The 14,537-nt window shown below is 39.5% G+C and overlaps 1 protein-coding gene and 1 pseudogene across 1 annotated transcript in view; one reads left to right on the top strand and one right to left on the bottom strand.

The window, feature by feature from the left end:
• LOC120468570 (uncharacterized) overlaps positions 1-14,537 on the bottom strand; it is an 81,670-nt gene that overhangs the window by 52,125 nt on the left and 15,008 nt on the right. The window lies entirely within an intron of this gene.
• On the top strand, positions 9,244-10,300 carry LOC148970727 (zinc finger BED domain-containing protein 4-like; annotated as a pseudogene).

Here is a 14,537-nt window from a genome sequence, read left to right as displayed (position 1 = left end):
GAATTACTTCAATGCGAAAATAGAAAGCATCCGAAACAAAATTATAAATGTACAATCCGCTATGGTGTCTTATGATTCAGCTTCAATTATGGACCCTCTAGAACAACTAAACCGCTTTACAACGATAGGACAGGAGGAGCTAAATAAACTTATCATTGCATCTAAACCAACAACTTGTTTATTAGATCCAATACCCACTAAACTACTGAAAGAACTATTACCTGCAGTGGAAGAGCCTCTCCTCAATATTATTAACTCGTCTTTATCTTTAGGTCATGTCCCAAAAATATACAAGCTGGCTGTAATAAAACCGCTCATTAAGAAACCGCAATTAGATCCAAATAACTTGGCAAATTACAGACCCATTTCAAATCTTCCATTTATGTCCAAAATACTTGAAAAAGTAGTGTCCGCTCAATTGTGCTCTTTTTTGCAAGAAAATGATATCTATGAAAAATTCCAGTCAGGATTCAGAGCGCATCATAGTACAGAAACTGCGCTAGTTAAAATTACAAATGATTTACTTTTAGCTTCTGACCAAGGCTGTATCTCAATACTAGTCCTACTTGATCTTAGCGCTGCGTTCGACACTATAGATCATATAATACTCTTGGATCGACTACAAAACTTCACCGGTGTCCAGGGACAGGCATTAAGCTGGTTTAGATCGTACTTATCGGACCGTTCTCATTTTGTCTGTTTAAATGGGAAAAAATCAAAGATAACGTCAGTAGACTATGGAGTACCGCAAGGATCGGTTTTAGGCCCTCTGCTATTCTCAATATATATGCTGCCACTTGGTAATATTATAAGAAAAAATGGAATTAATTTCCACTGTTACGCTGACGACACTCAATTATATATTTCATCACGACCAGATGAAAACACTAACTCATCTAAAATGACAGAGTGTCTCAAAGATATAAAATGCTGGATGACGCGTAATTTCCTGCTATTAAATTCAGATAAAACGGAGGTATTACTTATTGGTCCAAAAAACTACTCACAAAACCTCTCACAATACAACTTTAATATAGACGGATGTCCTGTTACTTTATCCACTACAGTAAAAGACCTGGGTGTTATACTAGACCGCAACTTGTCTTTCGAAAATCATATTTCATATGTTACAAGAACAGCCTTTTTCCACCTTAGAAACATTGCTAAGCTACGTAACATGCTATCTATTTCTGATGCAGAAAAATTAGTTCACGCATTCATGACCTCGAGACTAGATTACTGTAATGCTTTATTAGCCGGTTGTCCTGCATCCTCAATAAACAAGCTACAGTTAGTACAAAATGCAGCTGCTAGAGTTCTTACTAGGTCAAGAAAATATGATCATATAACACCGATTTTATCATCTCTACACTGGTTACCTATTAAGTTCCGCATCAACTACAAAATACTACTACTGACCTATAAAGCCCTAAATGGTTTAGCACCTATGTACTTAACGGACCTTCTTTCGCCCTACAATCCACCGCGTTCCTTAAGATCACTAAATTCAAGGCTTCTGGTCATTCCTAGGATATCGAAGTCCAGTAAAGGAGGGAGGGCGTTCTCGCATTTAGCTCCAAAACTCTGGAATGGCCTTCCCGATACGGTCCGAGCCTCTGACTCGCTGACACAGTTTAAAACTAGATTAAAGACGCATCTCTTTAGTCAAGCATTCACATAATGCTTACCTTCTAGTCCTCTGTTATGCCATACGGAACCGTTTGCCACTGAAACTGCTTAACGCACCAGTGGGGCTCGACAGCCTTTTAGACAAACGGGTCGGCGCTAGGGTGACCACCCGTCCCGCGTAGCGCGTGCGCGCACAGCGTTTGAAGCCCAATTCATGCGTCCCGCAAATTGAGACCGTGTCACGCATAATCAATGCTTGCTCAAAAAAAAAAAAAAGTCGGTCAGTCTATATCCTCGAGACCCAGGCAGCCAAACGTTGTGCCTGAACTCGTTCACGTTCATGAACTCGTTCATACTGTGGGTGAACTGAACGTATTGTTTTACTGCCTGTCCTGATTAGTGAACTCGTTCATTCTGGTGTCTGTGAACGCACGCTCTCTCATTTTAACTTCGTTCAATGGGGTGCCAGATTTCTATAGAGCCTTCCAGGCGACAGCCCGGCTAAAACTCAACGTAAACAGGGTTTAATATGTAGCGAAAAAAACACCCAATCTGGCAACACAAGCCACTAGTGTCGCACCGCGCGGCCGCCGTCGACAAAGGCGTCATATGATAATTTAAACGGATTTTATAACGAGGTCGGTGAAGATGGGAAAAATCTTACATTTCTGTGCAAACTTTGAACTGAACTAGTTCATTTTAAAATGTGTGAACTAAACTTTGAACTAGTTCAGAAAGTGAGAACTTCCCCAAGACTGGTTGCCACTCCCACGTGACCTGCTGACTAGGTTGATGTCAACTTTTTCATTGTTGTCATGACAGCACACCTTGTCGTTCCGTGAACCTCTGGAGTTGTGAGTTTAGACTTTTTTTCGACTTTTTTTTTTAAAACTGTTCCTGTGGTGTTGAGGAACTATAATTCCTGTTAATCCTATAATTTTATATTTTTATTTATTTCAAGTGAATTAATTGTAATGAAAAATAAATAAAATTAAATAGCTAAAGTAAATCGTTAGTGGAAGTGCATCTGTCAATTCATTGAATGTTCAAATATTCATTTTATTTAGAAAAAAAAATACACATTGGTTGGCCTATTCATGAGCATATATCAGCAATTACACATGTTTAGGGAATAGGGCATTATTAATGTATGTGCTAAGGTATGAGCTTTTTTTTAACAATTATTCATGTACAAACAGTAAGGCAATAGTAACAATTCTAGATAGGGGTAAACCACTATCAGAGTCTGCCCGTGGGATGGGGGCACCGCCGCGCCAAGCAGTGTCCCACATTGTCCCTCAGAAACATACCCCTTGTCCCCCCTTGGGCTTATTAGCAGGTGGTCACCCTAGTCGGCGCGTATGGTTGGGTTGCGGAGAGTTCAGGTTACGGAGAGTTTGTGAGTTATAACGGAAATCATTATGAACATCAGCTATGCTAATTATTTCCCATCTGCCTTTCTGCTGTTATCTCGGGACGCTTGTCCCGAGAAAAATGGCGTTCGTCAGGTCCAGTTTTGTGTCCAGCCTCTCACAGGGATTTCGGATGCCCCAACGCCTGTGATGAGACGACTCAACGCCTGTGATGAGACGACTCAACGCCTGCGATATGTTATGGCGCCGTTTGATTCATAAACAATATTTATATTTAATATTTATATTTAAACAATATGAATGTAAGCCAGAGGAGAACTGGCCCCCGACTGAGCCTGGGTTCTCCCAAGGTTTTTTCTCCATCCAATCTGATGGAGTTTGGTTCCTTGCCACTGTCGCCTTGCTTTTGGCTTGCTTTGAGCTTGCTCAGTTGGGGTTATTTAGTGTTTAGCAATGTTGTTGATCTGTGTTGTGCTACTTTCATGTTATCACTGTGAAGCTGCTTTGATACAATCTGTATTGTGAAAAGCGCTATATAAATAAATGTGACTTGACTTGACTTGACTTGACGTTTGTTGCTAATAGAGTGCAGAAAATCTGCAACAGTACCTCACTGCAACAATGGTTTTATGTGCCTAACGAAAACCCAGCAGATATGGCATTCAGGGGCACATCTGTAAATGAACTGCTTTTATCTAATTGGTTCACTGGCCCTCACTTCCCGTGGGAAAAGAAAATACAGCCTTCAACAAATGAGACCGCTGTACTTCCAGTAGGAGACCCAGAGGTTAGAAAGGTGCAGACACTAAGCACAGAAACGGTTAAATATACAAGCCTTAGAGACCGGCTCACAAAATTCTCGTCCTGGTTCTGTGCAGTCAGCGCAGTCGCACGTCTAAGACGATACCTGCTCAAAGACAAATCAAAGACACTCACAACTGTAACTGAAAGACAAAACACAGAAACTGTGATTATCAAAGACTTACAAAGACAAGCATGTCAAAATGAACATTAACCCTCTGTGGTCGGCGATACCAGCTCACTTTTTTTCTTATAAGTGCAAAAGAGACTCAAATTACTCTGGTGATTTTGATCTTACATATAAGTGTTATACATCATTCGATCCTGTTAAGTGTCTATTTTTTGTGCATACTCAAAATAAAAACAAAGTGTTCTGCTTTGTTTTTATTGTGAGTATGCACAAATAAAGAAAAATAAACGTGATGCACATTTAGCCTTTTCTCTGTCAGTGACATTTATTCTGAAATGCGTCTGAAAAATTAACTGTAACTAAGTAAATACTTGTCACAGAGAAACGAAAGATTTCTCTTTATGAAGTTAAAATTCCCTTCTTTTAAATTAAGTAATTTATATTAAAAAACAACTATTCTCAGTTGATGTAATCTGTATGAAAAGAGTTAATTTTCACCTAATTATAGCATATTGTGACCACACCCACTGAGAGCGTGCGCTATTCAAATGCTAATGTTGAGGCAAGTCATGAGAACGCCCACATCAACTGGATAAAACACCAGTTTAATAGAAATCTTACCTCGTCCTTACCTTTATCTCATCTTGCTGCGCAGTGAAGAATAATACTATGTAATAATTGTGGAAAAGTTACCTCAGAAGTGCTGGTAGTTTCGTTTCGAGGTGCACGGATTCAGCTGATGTAGTAAGTCATTTATTCTTAAAAGTGCTTTGTTCTAATCGCTTTATTGAATAGTGTCTGTAAACGGTACAAAGACTGTTTAAATATGAAAAGCGTGTCTGTGTGTGAATAAATGGAAAAAGGAATGGCACAGACGCGTGCGCACTGTGCATTCATTCACTCTCACTCCTACATTAGTAAGCATTCTTTACATAACCACATCCAAACTATATTGCAATAGCCTACTGAAATTTGTTCTAACCACGATATTGAATAGTATCTGTAAAACCAAAAATAATGTTTAAATATGAATCGGGTGTCTAGGTGTGTGAATGAACGAACGAACCCACAGATGCATAGCCTAGAGTTACAGACAAATTAGATTGTAAAGTTTTTACTATAAAATAGACATGTTAGACAGTTTCTGCTCATATGTTAAATATATAGTATGTTTGTCAAAAATAAACTAATCAACTGGTATCCAATGCAAGCTATATCAAAATAATGAATCCTTAACTTTGAAATATGTATGATAAAATGTATTGGCCCACTTTAAAAATAATACTTTATATGGAAAAATAATTTTCTTTTCAAGATGTTTCCAACTCTAACTTTGAACCAACTCTATAGAATGGCCCATATAACCTATTTGACCAGGATTTGTTTCCAGGTATGTCTAAAAATGTGTTTTTGAGTTTCATTTATATTTTGATTTTATCATATATTTATCATGGAATTGGGGGGGGGGGGGGGTGTCATTAATAATATTATTAGTGTTTATGTTGTTATTAATAATTGCTCAGACTTGCAGAAGAAAAAAATTTGCCAGTCACTGACAATTCAACCAAATACAAAGTATTTATTTAATTTCCGAGAGAGTTGACTTAACACTCCTTTTGCCAACAATATTTTTTTCTACGACCCTCCAAAATGATTGTGAAAAAAAGCATGACCCTCCCCGATAATTTATTGATTACTTTTGTACTGGTTTGTGCTTAAGCATAGATGTAAACTCCTGCTTTCTCATCTTGCTAGGGCTGTAACGATAGACCAAACCTACAATTCATTTCGTATCACAATTTTTTTTTTTTTAAATCATGTTTTCGGTGCTAATGCAGTGGAGATGCGTTCATGTAAAATGTAAGGGTGGCGCTGCCAATAAAGTATCTTAAAGCTGCCACAAAGAACCGGCAAAAAGTAATGATTATGAATAATATAGCAAGGGGACATTTTAATTGTTTATTAATAAATAAGTCTTTGTCAGTGTCAGCTGCTATAAAGGTGACGATAATGACTCGCGATATTCGCAGTAGTGAATGTGCCAGAGAGAAATGCACATTTCATAGGGATTACATAAGCAGAGAGCAGTCTGTCATCTGTTTTCTTTTGTTTTGAACTCGCAAAGAATTTTAGAGAATTGCAAACATTTTGTGCTGTTGTTGAAGCCCGACATCGAATCGAACATTAATGTGCATTTCCAACAAAATAATAACACCCTCACGACGATTGTTTCACGAGAAGAAAAAAAAATCTCAGAAATTAGGCTACACTATCGCGCTGCGCTAAAGGACTTCCCGTATCAGCCGCGATCTAATCCTGCTAACATGAAATAAGCCTTCTCGCGAGCAGGTTCAAGCTGACGGACCTGTTGCTATGACCGCAAGTCCAGGATGAGTGTCGAAGAACCAAACAATCCAAGATCATGGCAAATCGCCAACAATCAAATCCAGCTAACTGAGTTAGCGACGAACGAAGAACGGGCCCCAGGTCTGTGAGGCAAGTACCTTAGGCTATACGCTGAGTTTCGGTTCATTTATTAGACGCGAGTCAGTCTACTATGTTTACTTATTTATTAAATCCAGGCAATTGGTTGATGAACCATTGATCAAAATTAAGATACAATTTATACAAAATGAAATTCACTTTAAAGAAAGGCTTTCTACAAAACAGCACTTAATGTTAACAAAACACCTTGAAGTGGTCAAAATCATGCCTTGCCATGTCTCCCGATATATTGCGTAGGCTATACTATAGGGCTGAACGATATTCTGTTTTAGCATCGACATCGCGATGTGCGCATGCGCGATAGTCACATCGTCGCAACATGCGATGTGAAGAAGGGTAGCACACAGTAAACACGCGTTTGTTGTATAGCTTGTTGCCGGGGTGACATGCACGTTCCGCGTGCCTGCACAGTGATTGGTTCGCTGTGCTGTTGCTCACCGTCACCGCTCAAAGCCAGCATCCACCGGCAATTCTGAAGTTAAAAATGAGCGACGAAGAGAATCCACCGCAAGCAAAGTATGATTTTGTACCAAAAAGAAAGTCGAAATCAGCTATTTGGGACTATTTCGGCTACAAAAAGGAGGATGTTGACCAAAAAACAGGTATTTTGCCTGGAGTGTTATAAAGTTGTGGCCACAAAACATGGAAACACAACCAATTTGTCTGATCACTTAAAACGGCTCCACAAAGCTCTTTACGACGAATACAAAGTTAAATCTGGATGTGAACCAAAACAAAAAACTATTTGCAATGCTTTTGCCAGCGTGACACCTTACCAGAAAGGCTCTCAACGACATAAAGAAATAACAGATGCAATAACGTTTCATATCGCTAAAGATATGTTGCCATTAAACACCGTCGCCAAAGAAGGATTTAAGAAAATGATTCAAATGCTTGACAGGAGGTATGTTATCCCATCCCGCACACATTTTTCCCAAGTTGCGATAAAAGAGCTGTATGAAAAATGCAAATCTAAGATTGAAGCAGAGCTGCTGTCACATGTGGACTATTACGCAGCTACAACAGACTTGTGGTCCAGCAGGACAACGGAGCCCTACATAAGTCTGACGGTCCATTTCATCACAGAGGACTTTGAGATAAAGAGTCGCAGACGGCATTTTTCCCGGAGAGTCATACAGCCGAGAATATCGGAGAGGCCCTGAGAGAAGCGGTGGCGGCTTGGGGCTTAGATGAAACACGTCAAGTCTGCATAACAACAGATAATGCAGCGAACATGGTTGAGAGCTGCCGCTCTGAACAAGGCTACAGTGCTTCGGGCACAGACTGCATCTTGCAGTTGGTGAGTAATGACCATGATCCTTATCCTAAATATACATTTTTACTCAGCTGTTTTACTTGATAACCTGTCTTGAACCTGACAAAAACGTGTAAAATTAATGTGTTGCATGTGTGTAGATCTTTAAAACGTAAGAAAAAAATACAGAAACTAAACATTTACTTTTAAAAAACGTATTATTTAATCTGTGAAAAAAATAAAATATATAATATAATATATAAATATAAAATTAAAATACATATATATATATATATATATATATATATATATATATATATATATATATATGACCACATTATTCTTAAAAAATAAAATTGTGCGCTTCAATAATTAAAGTTTGCAATGTTTTGTTTTTTTTCTCCGCATAGAAAATGCAGTGAAAAACGATGTTCGCATTGATCGTGCTGTTGGGGTCTGCAAGAAGCTTGTGAGCCACTTCTCTCACAGCTGGAAGGCCAGAGATGCCCTTTCAAAAGTCCAGAAGGAACTCAATCTACCATCACATTGTCTCATCTCAGAATGCCAAACAAGATGGGGTTCCAGGCAGATGATGATAAGCAGGATATTAGAGCAGCAGCAGGCTTTTACTCAGGTTTTCCACCTGGAAAACAAAAAGAGCTATGTGAGGATGCTCTTCGTGGATTACAGCTCAGCGTTTAATACAATCATTCCAGACATTCTTTACAATAAACTGTTACAATTACAGATCCCCCTTCCCACCTGTACCTGGATTAAAAACTTTCTGACAAGCCGTCCACAATCTGTGAGACTGGGCCCCCACCAGTCCTCCACACTCAGCACGGGCTCCCCTCAAGGCTGCGTGCTGAGCCCTCTGTTGTATGCTCTGTACACCTACGATTGCACTCCAATCTACCTAACTAACCACATTATAAAATATGCGGATGACACTACTGTAGTTGGATGTATTTACGAGGGGGATGAGACAGCATACAGGGCAGAGGTGAAGGAACTGTCACGTTGGTGCTCAGATAATAACCTAACGCTTAATATCCTTAAAACAAAAGAGTTAATTTTGGATTTCAGGAAGCACAGACAGGACTACACCCCTCTCCTTATAAATGGAGAACAGGTGGAAATTGTCTCCACCTTCAGGTTTCTGGGCACTTACCACTCTGCTGATTATTCCTGGACCTACAACATCAGGGCTCTGGTCAAAAAAGCCCAGCAGCGTCTACTTCCTGCGTGTCCTCAGGAAGAACAATATGGACACAAAGCTGCTGCTTGCATTCTATCACTCCTCTGTGTTGAGTGTACTAACATATTGTTTAAACATATGGTATGCAGGCTCCACAGCTGAGGACAGGAAGGCGGTGCAGAGGGTTATAAACACTGCCCAAAAGATCATGGGCTGTCCTCTGCCCAGTCTGGAAAACATCTCTACATCCTGCTGTCTCAGGAGAACCAAGGCCATCACGAGAGACCCCTTACACCCTGCCTATCCCCTGTTTGACCTGTTGCCTTCTGGGAGACGTTACAGGTCAATCAAATCCCACACTAGCAGGTTGACAAATAGCTTTTTTCCCTGGGCTATACGAACAGCCAATACCCATTGACACTCATACACATATACTCACATTTTATACTACTGTGTCTCTATTTTAACGAGAAACTGTCTGTTTTTACCCATGTCTTGTCTTTGTTACTGAAGTATGCCGGGTGAGCACCCTAAATTTCGTTGTACCCCCAAAAGTGCAATGACAATAAAGGCTATTCTATTCTATTCCTGTCTGCAGACAAGAAGGTGCGACATCTCATTCCTACGTGGCAAGATTTAGATGTCCTAGAATCTGTTAGCAATTCACTAGGCCCAATGCTGGATTTCACTGATGCACTTTCTGGGGATGAATATGTCAGTGTCTCCTTTGTAAAGCCAGTTCTTCAGCTCTAAAACATCACTACTGGAAATGCAAGAGGAAGACACAGACCTGACCAAGAACATCAAGAAGAAGATACTTGACTCATCTTACAATGAGAAATACGAAGATGATGATACTCAGAAGCTGCTAGATCTGGCATCTTTTTTGGACCCCGGTTCAAGATGGACTTCGTCAGTGCAGACAAGACCACCCAAGTTAAGGCCAGTGTGGCATCACAGATTATGGAATGCCAGGAGAAATCAAGCTGCAGCACTGACGTGGAGCCAAGTGCCAGTGTCAGTGCACCTCAGCCAAAGAAAGCAAAGAAGTCATTGGGAAGCTTCTTTAAACAGAGTGAAACTGTTGCAAAGGGTGATTCCTCTCTGACCATAAAGGATGCTGTGGAAGCAGAGTTAAACACCTACATGCTAACACCTCCAATAGATAAAGAGGAAGATCCACTTGCATGGTGGAAAGTACACAAACTTAGCTTTCCTCGACTCGCCAGACTTGCCCGCAAATACCTGTGTATTCCTGCGACAAGCTCGCCGTCAGAGAGACTTTTCAGTACTATTGGCAACATCATCACTTGCCAACGAACCTGTCTCAAGCCTGCAAAGGTTGATAGACTTGTGTTCTTAGCTAAAAACCTTGAGTAAGGAAAGCGTAAAGAATACATAAGCATGCGTCATGCTAAACAATACTCAGTTTAAGAGAAGTTTTATTTTATTTTGTTTTTCATATATTTAGCCATTATGTTGATGACCAACACTGTTTTACTTTGGCATTTTTGCTAAAAAAGTTGACTTAAAAAAGACTGTGAACTAAAATGCTTAAGTTGTTTTATAAAAAAATATTTATTTTAAGTTATATTTTTTTTAACCAATCAAGGGGTTGGTGAAAAGCTGCCGTTTAAACGTGTTCTGCTGTTCTGTTTACAATATGTTCTAATACTCTGTTTAGAAGATTTAATACAAAATGTGTTAAAGTTTTATTTCATTTTGTTTATTTATTTATATTTAGCCATTATGATGACCAACACTGTTATTTTGGCACTTTTGGCACAAAATGCTTATAAGTTGTTTTATATATATATATATAAAAAAACATTTATTTTCAGTTAGATTTTTGTAAACCAATCAGAGGGTTGGTGTAAAGCTGCTTTTTTATTTAAAAACCTGTTCTGCTTCTCTGTTTACATAAATATGTTCTAATTTTTGGAATAAAACATAAGTGACCTTTTTGTCAGCTTGCTTATTGAATTTATTAATATCATTGGAATGGAAATTATTGACTTTGGCCTGGATTGTTGACTCGCAATATCGCAATATATTATCGTTGGGGGAAAAAATATCGCAATGTAATTTTTTTTCAATATCGTGCAGCCCTACTATACTATCATAATCAACATAGATGGGGAGAAAACAAAACATTATAATAAATATGAAACTAAATGCACTTATTGCTACAACACATATACAGACTCTATTTGTACGAACTGCTGCACATTCATTTAATTCTGAATTTTGCACACAAGTTGAAAGGCATTTGTTTGTGCATAGTAAAACATATCTGAGGGCTGTTTCACAAAAGCAGAATTTAGAAATCCAGAATAAGAGATAAAGCTGGGCTTGACCTAGTGTGATCAGTGCATCCTGGCTTTATCAGTTTCACAAAGGCCAAACCAGGCTCAGGAGGAGAGGCTATGTCAAGCCAGGTGTAAGTAATTCAGATAAGTGGGTGTCAACAGCTTTCTTCAAGAGACCACACAGTCCATCACAGATTCATTGATGCTACAATGGATAAGTTGCGTGCGCCATACTTCCAGTGTTGGGTGTAACTAATTACTAAGTAATTAGTTACTGTAAATTAGTTACTTTTCCCTTGAAAATGTAAAGTAAGGTGTTAGGAGTTAACAGTTAAAGGACCCAGAACCAGATATGAAGAATGAAGACCCGGAGTCAGAATTATAAAAAATTAAAGAAAGTTTTTACTGAACATAGTTTCATAGTTGAACAAGTCAGCTTCAAGACTCACTCAGGAGTTCGTAGGCCATTTTCAAGGTCTAAGCTACGTCATTGCTTACACGTTGAATGATTCTCATTGGTTAAGAAATAGATACACAGTAATTTTCCACACATATACAGATAGACGAAGCATATCTCCATCGATGATGTATCTTACATTCAGAGGCACGTCATGACCTTCCAGGTCGCAAACTTGAGTTGCTGGCGCCAGTGTGTCCAGAACAACAACTCATTCAATCTCCAATAATGGCAGTAGTTCCTTAACCTGCAACCAAGAAGACTAGCACTAAACTTTAGTCTAACTGGAGTAAGACTTCAACATGGTGCCTTAAACTATTGGCTTCAATGAACCCTTTATGTTTTAACACTCAAACACAAACCAAATCCCTATTTTCCTATTATTTTCACTGTTACTGCATTCACATAGGACACTAGCAAATAGGAGCTCCCATCAAGGCTGAAGAGAGTCTGAGCGGCTTATTATCAGTTAAGTGTACCAAAACATAATGGTAAAACATTCACTCGTTTGGGAGGAAAACAGATAACATTTCCTTCCCAGAAAGGAAATATCATAGAAAGAATACATTTTAATACAACAATTAAAGTTCAATATAGCAATGCTCAATATAGCTTGACCATCTGTACAGAGAAGTATCATATGTGTTGGACATATATGTTCACAACGCCTTTAGGATCCACAAACATTTCTCCTGAGACCAGAGAAAGAGACAAATGTCCTTGTGCACCTAAAAGAAGCTGGTGACTTGTGCATGTACATCAGCATGCATTTAAGTATATGATTTCACAAGCAAAAGCACAAATAATAAATTTATGTCAATAAATGATTAAGTAACAATGAATATAATTAATTATTGATTTTATAAAAGAAATATATAATCATTCAAAAGGATATTATGACATATATATACACTGAAGAGGCAAGGGATTTTGACCACCCCTTCAAAGGGATTACTCTTAATTTATCTGTAATTAAATTACAGTTACTTCTGATATCCATCCATCCATCCATCTTCTTCCGCTCATCCGGGGCCGGGTCGCGGGGGCAGCAGTCTAAGCAGAGATGCCCAGACTTCCCTCTCCCTAGACACTTCCTCCAGCTCTTCTGGGGGGATACCGAGGCGTTCCCAGGCCAGCCGGGAGACATAGTCTCTCCAGCGTGTCCTAGGTCTTCCCCGGGGCCTCCGCCCAGTGGGACGTGCCCGGAACACCTCCCCAGGAAGGCGTCCAGGAGGCATCCGGAACAGATGCCCGAGCCACCTCAGCTGACCCCTCTCGATGTGGAGGAGCAGCAGCTCTAGTCTGAGCTCCTCCCGAGTGACCGAGCTTCTCACCCTATCTCTAAGAGATCGCCCAGCCACCCTGCGGAGAAAGCTCATTTCAGCCGCCTGTATCCGGGATCTTGTCCTTTCGGTCATGACCCAAAGCTCATGACCATAGGTGAGAGTAGGAACGTAGATTGACTGGTAAATCGAGAGCTTTGCCTTACGGCTCAGCTCCTTCTTTACCACAACAGACCGGTACATCGACCGCATTACTGCTGAAGCTGCACCGATCCGTCTGTCAATCTCCCGTTCCATCCTTCCCTCACTCGTGAACAAAACCCCAAGATACTTAAACTCCTCCACTTGAGGAAGGATCTCTCCACCAACCTGAAGTGGGCAAGCCACCCTTTTCCGGCTGAGGACCATGGCCTCGGATTTGGAGGGGCTTATTTTCATCCCAGCCGCTTCACACTCGGCTGCAAACCATCCCAGTCTTCTGATATAATTGAGGTAAATACAGTCCCTCCAGAAAAACGCGATTATGCGATCGCTGAATTCAATGCAAAATCAGCCAAAGTCCGCATATTTATGTGGGGGCCGCATTTTTTCGAATAAGCCGCACTTTCGCCGCATAAAATGCCGATTTCCATGCAAAATATGCGGGGCTTGCATGATTTCATAATCCTCGCATTTTCGTTGCAAAAAAAAGTCACATATATCTTCGCAGAAAGTTGAAAAATGTTGCGTTTGCTTCATACAAGAGCAGCCATTTCCTCCTGTTTCCATGGGAACGTTATGAAGTGACGCAATTACGTGACGGGATAGCTCACAGCTGAAGTTATTGCAGACATAGACATAATATATACATAGACGCCCTATTGGCCGCTGGAGCGTACGTCAACGGCGCCGCCATATTGGGGAGATCAACTTTCCCATACCTCTCATACCGGGAATTGAGAAAAATGCCTGTTTTGTGCGCTGCTTGGGGCTGTAAAAATCACCACACAACTGAAAACAGCTTTCAAGGAAGTACCTTTCACAAGCAAGACTGAACGTTTGTTTTTGGTTGTATTTGGTCATGATTTAATTAGTAAGTAACGTTTAGAGATTAAATACTACTGTTATTGTGTCACGCAATGTAGTTTTAATAGTTTTTCAGTCGACAATGTAGTTGTTTAAAGCTCAAATATGTGGTTTGTTTATAAAGATAGAGCCTATTTAAAAATTTGATCCGAAGTTTTCGGAGTTGCTGCACCGCCGCCCAGCGCTCGTCTCCCCCGCCTGATCAATAAAACTGAAATTTAGCACAAAGAGCTAAATAATAAATATATTTTTTGTGTGTGTTTATTCTGTAGTTGAAATGTCTTATTCTATTGCTATTATTATAGAATTATTAATAAACTATTATCAATATTTTTACATGTATTCATTACCATTTTATTTGCTGTATACTATTGGTTTATTTTATTGACTAAACTATTTACTAGTACTTTTCACTTTATGTTATAATTACTATATTCATTGCACTGCATGCCCAGTTGTACCACAACATATGTATTATCATAAATGATCCATCAGTTATCAATGTTATTGCTAAAATCTGGTCAATCACATA

Source organism: Pimephales promelas, chromosome 19, assembly GCF_988280905.1.
Source record: "Pimephales promelas chromosome 19, fPimPro1.hap1.1, whole genome shotgun sequence".
Lineage (NCBI taxonomy): Eukaryota > Metazoa > Chordata > Actinopteri > Cypriniformes > Leuciscidae > Pimephales > Pimephales promelas.
Note: the sequence above shows the minus strand (reverse complement) of the source record. Positions and strands in the feature narration are given on the sequence as shown.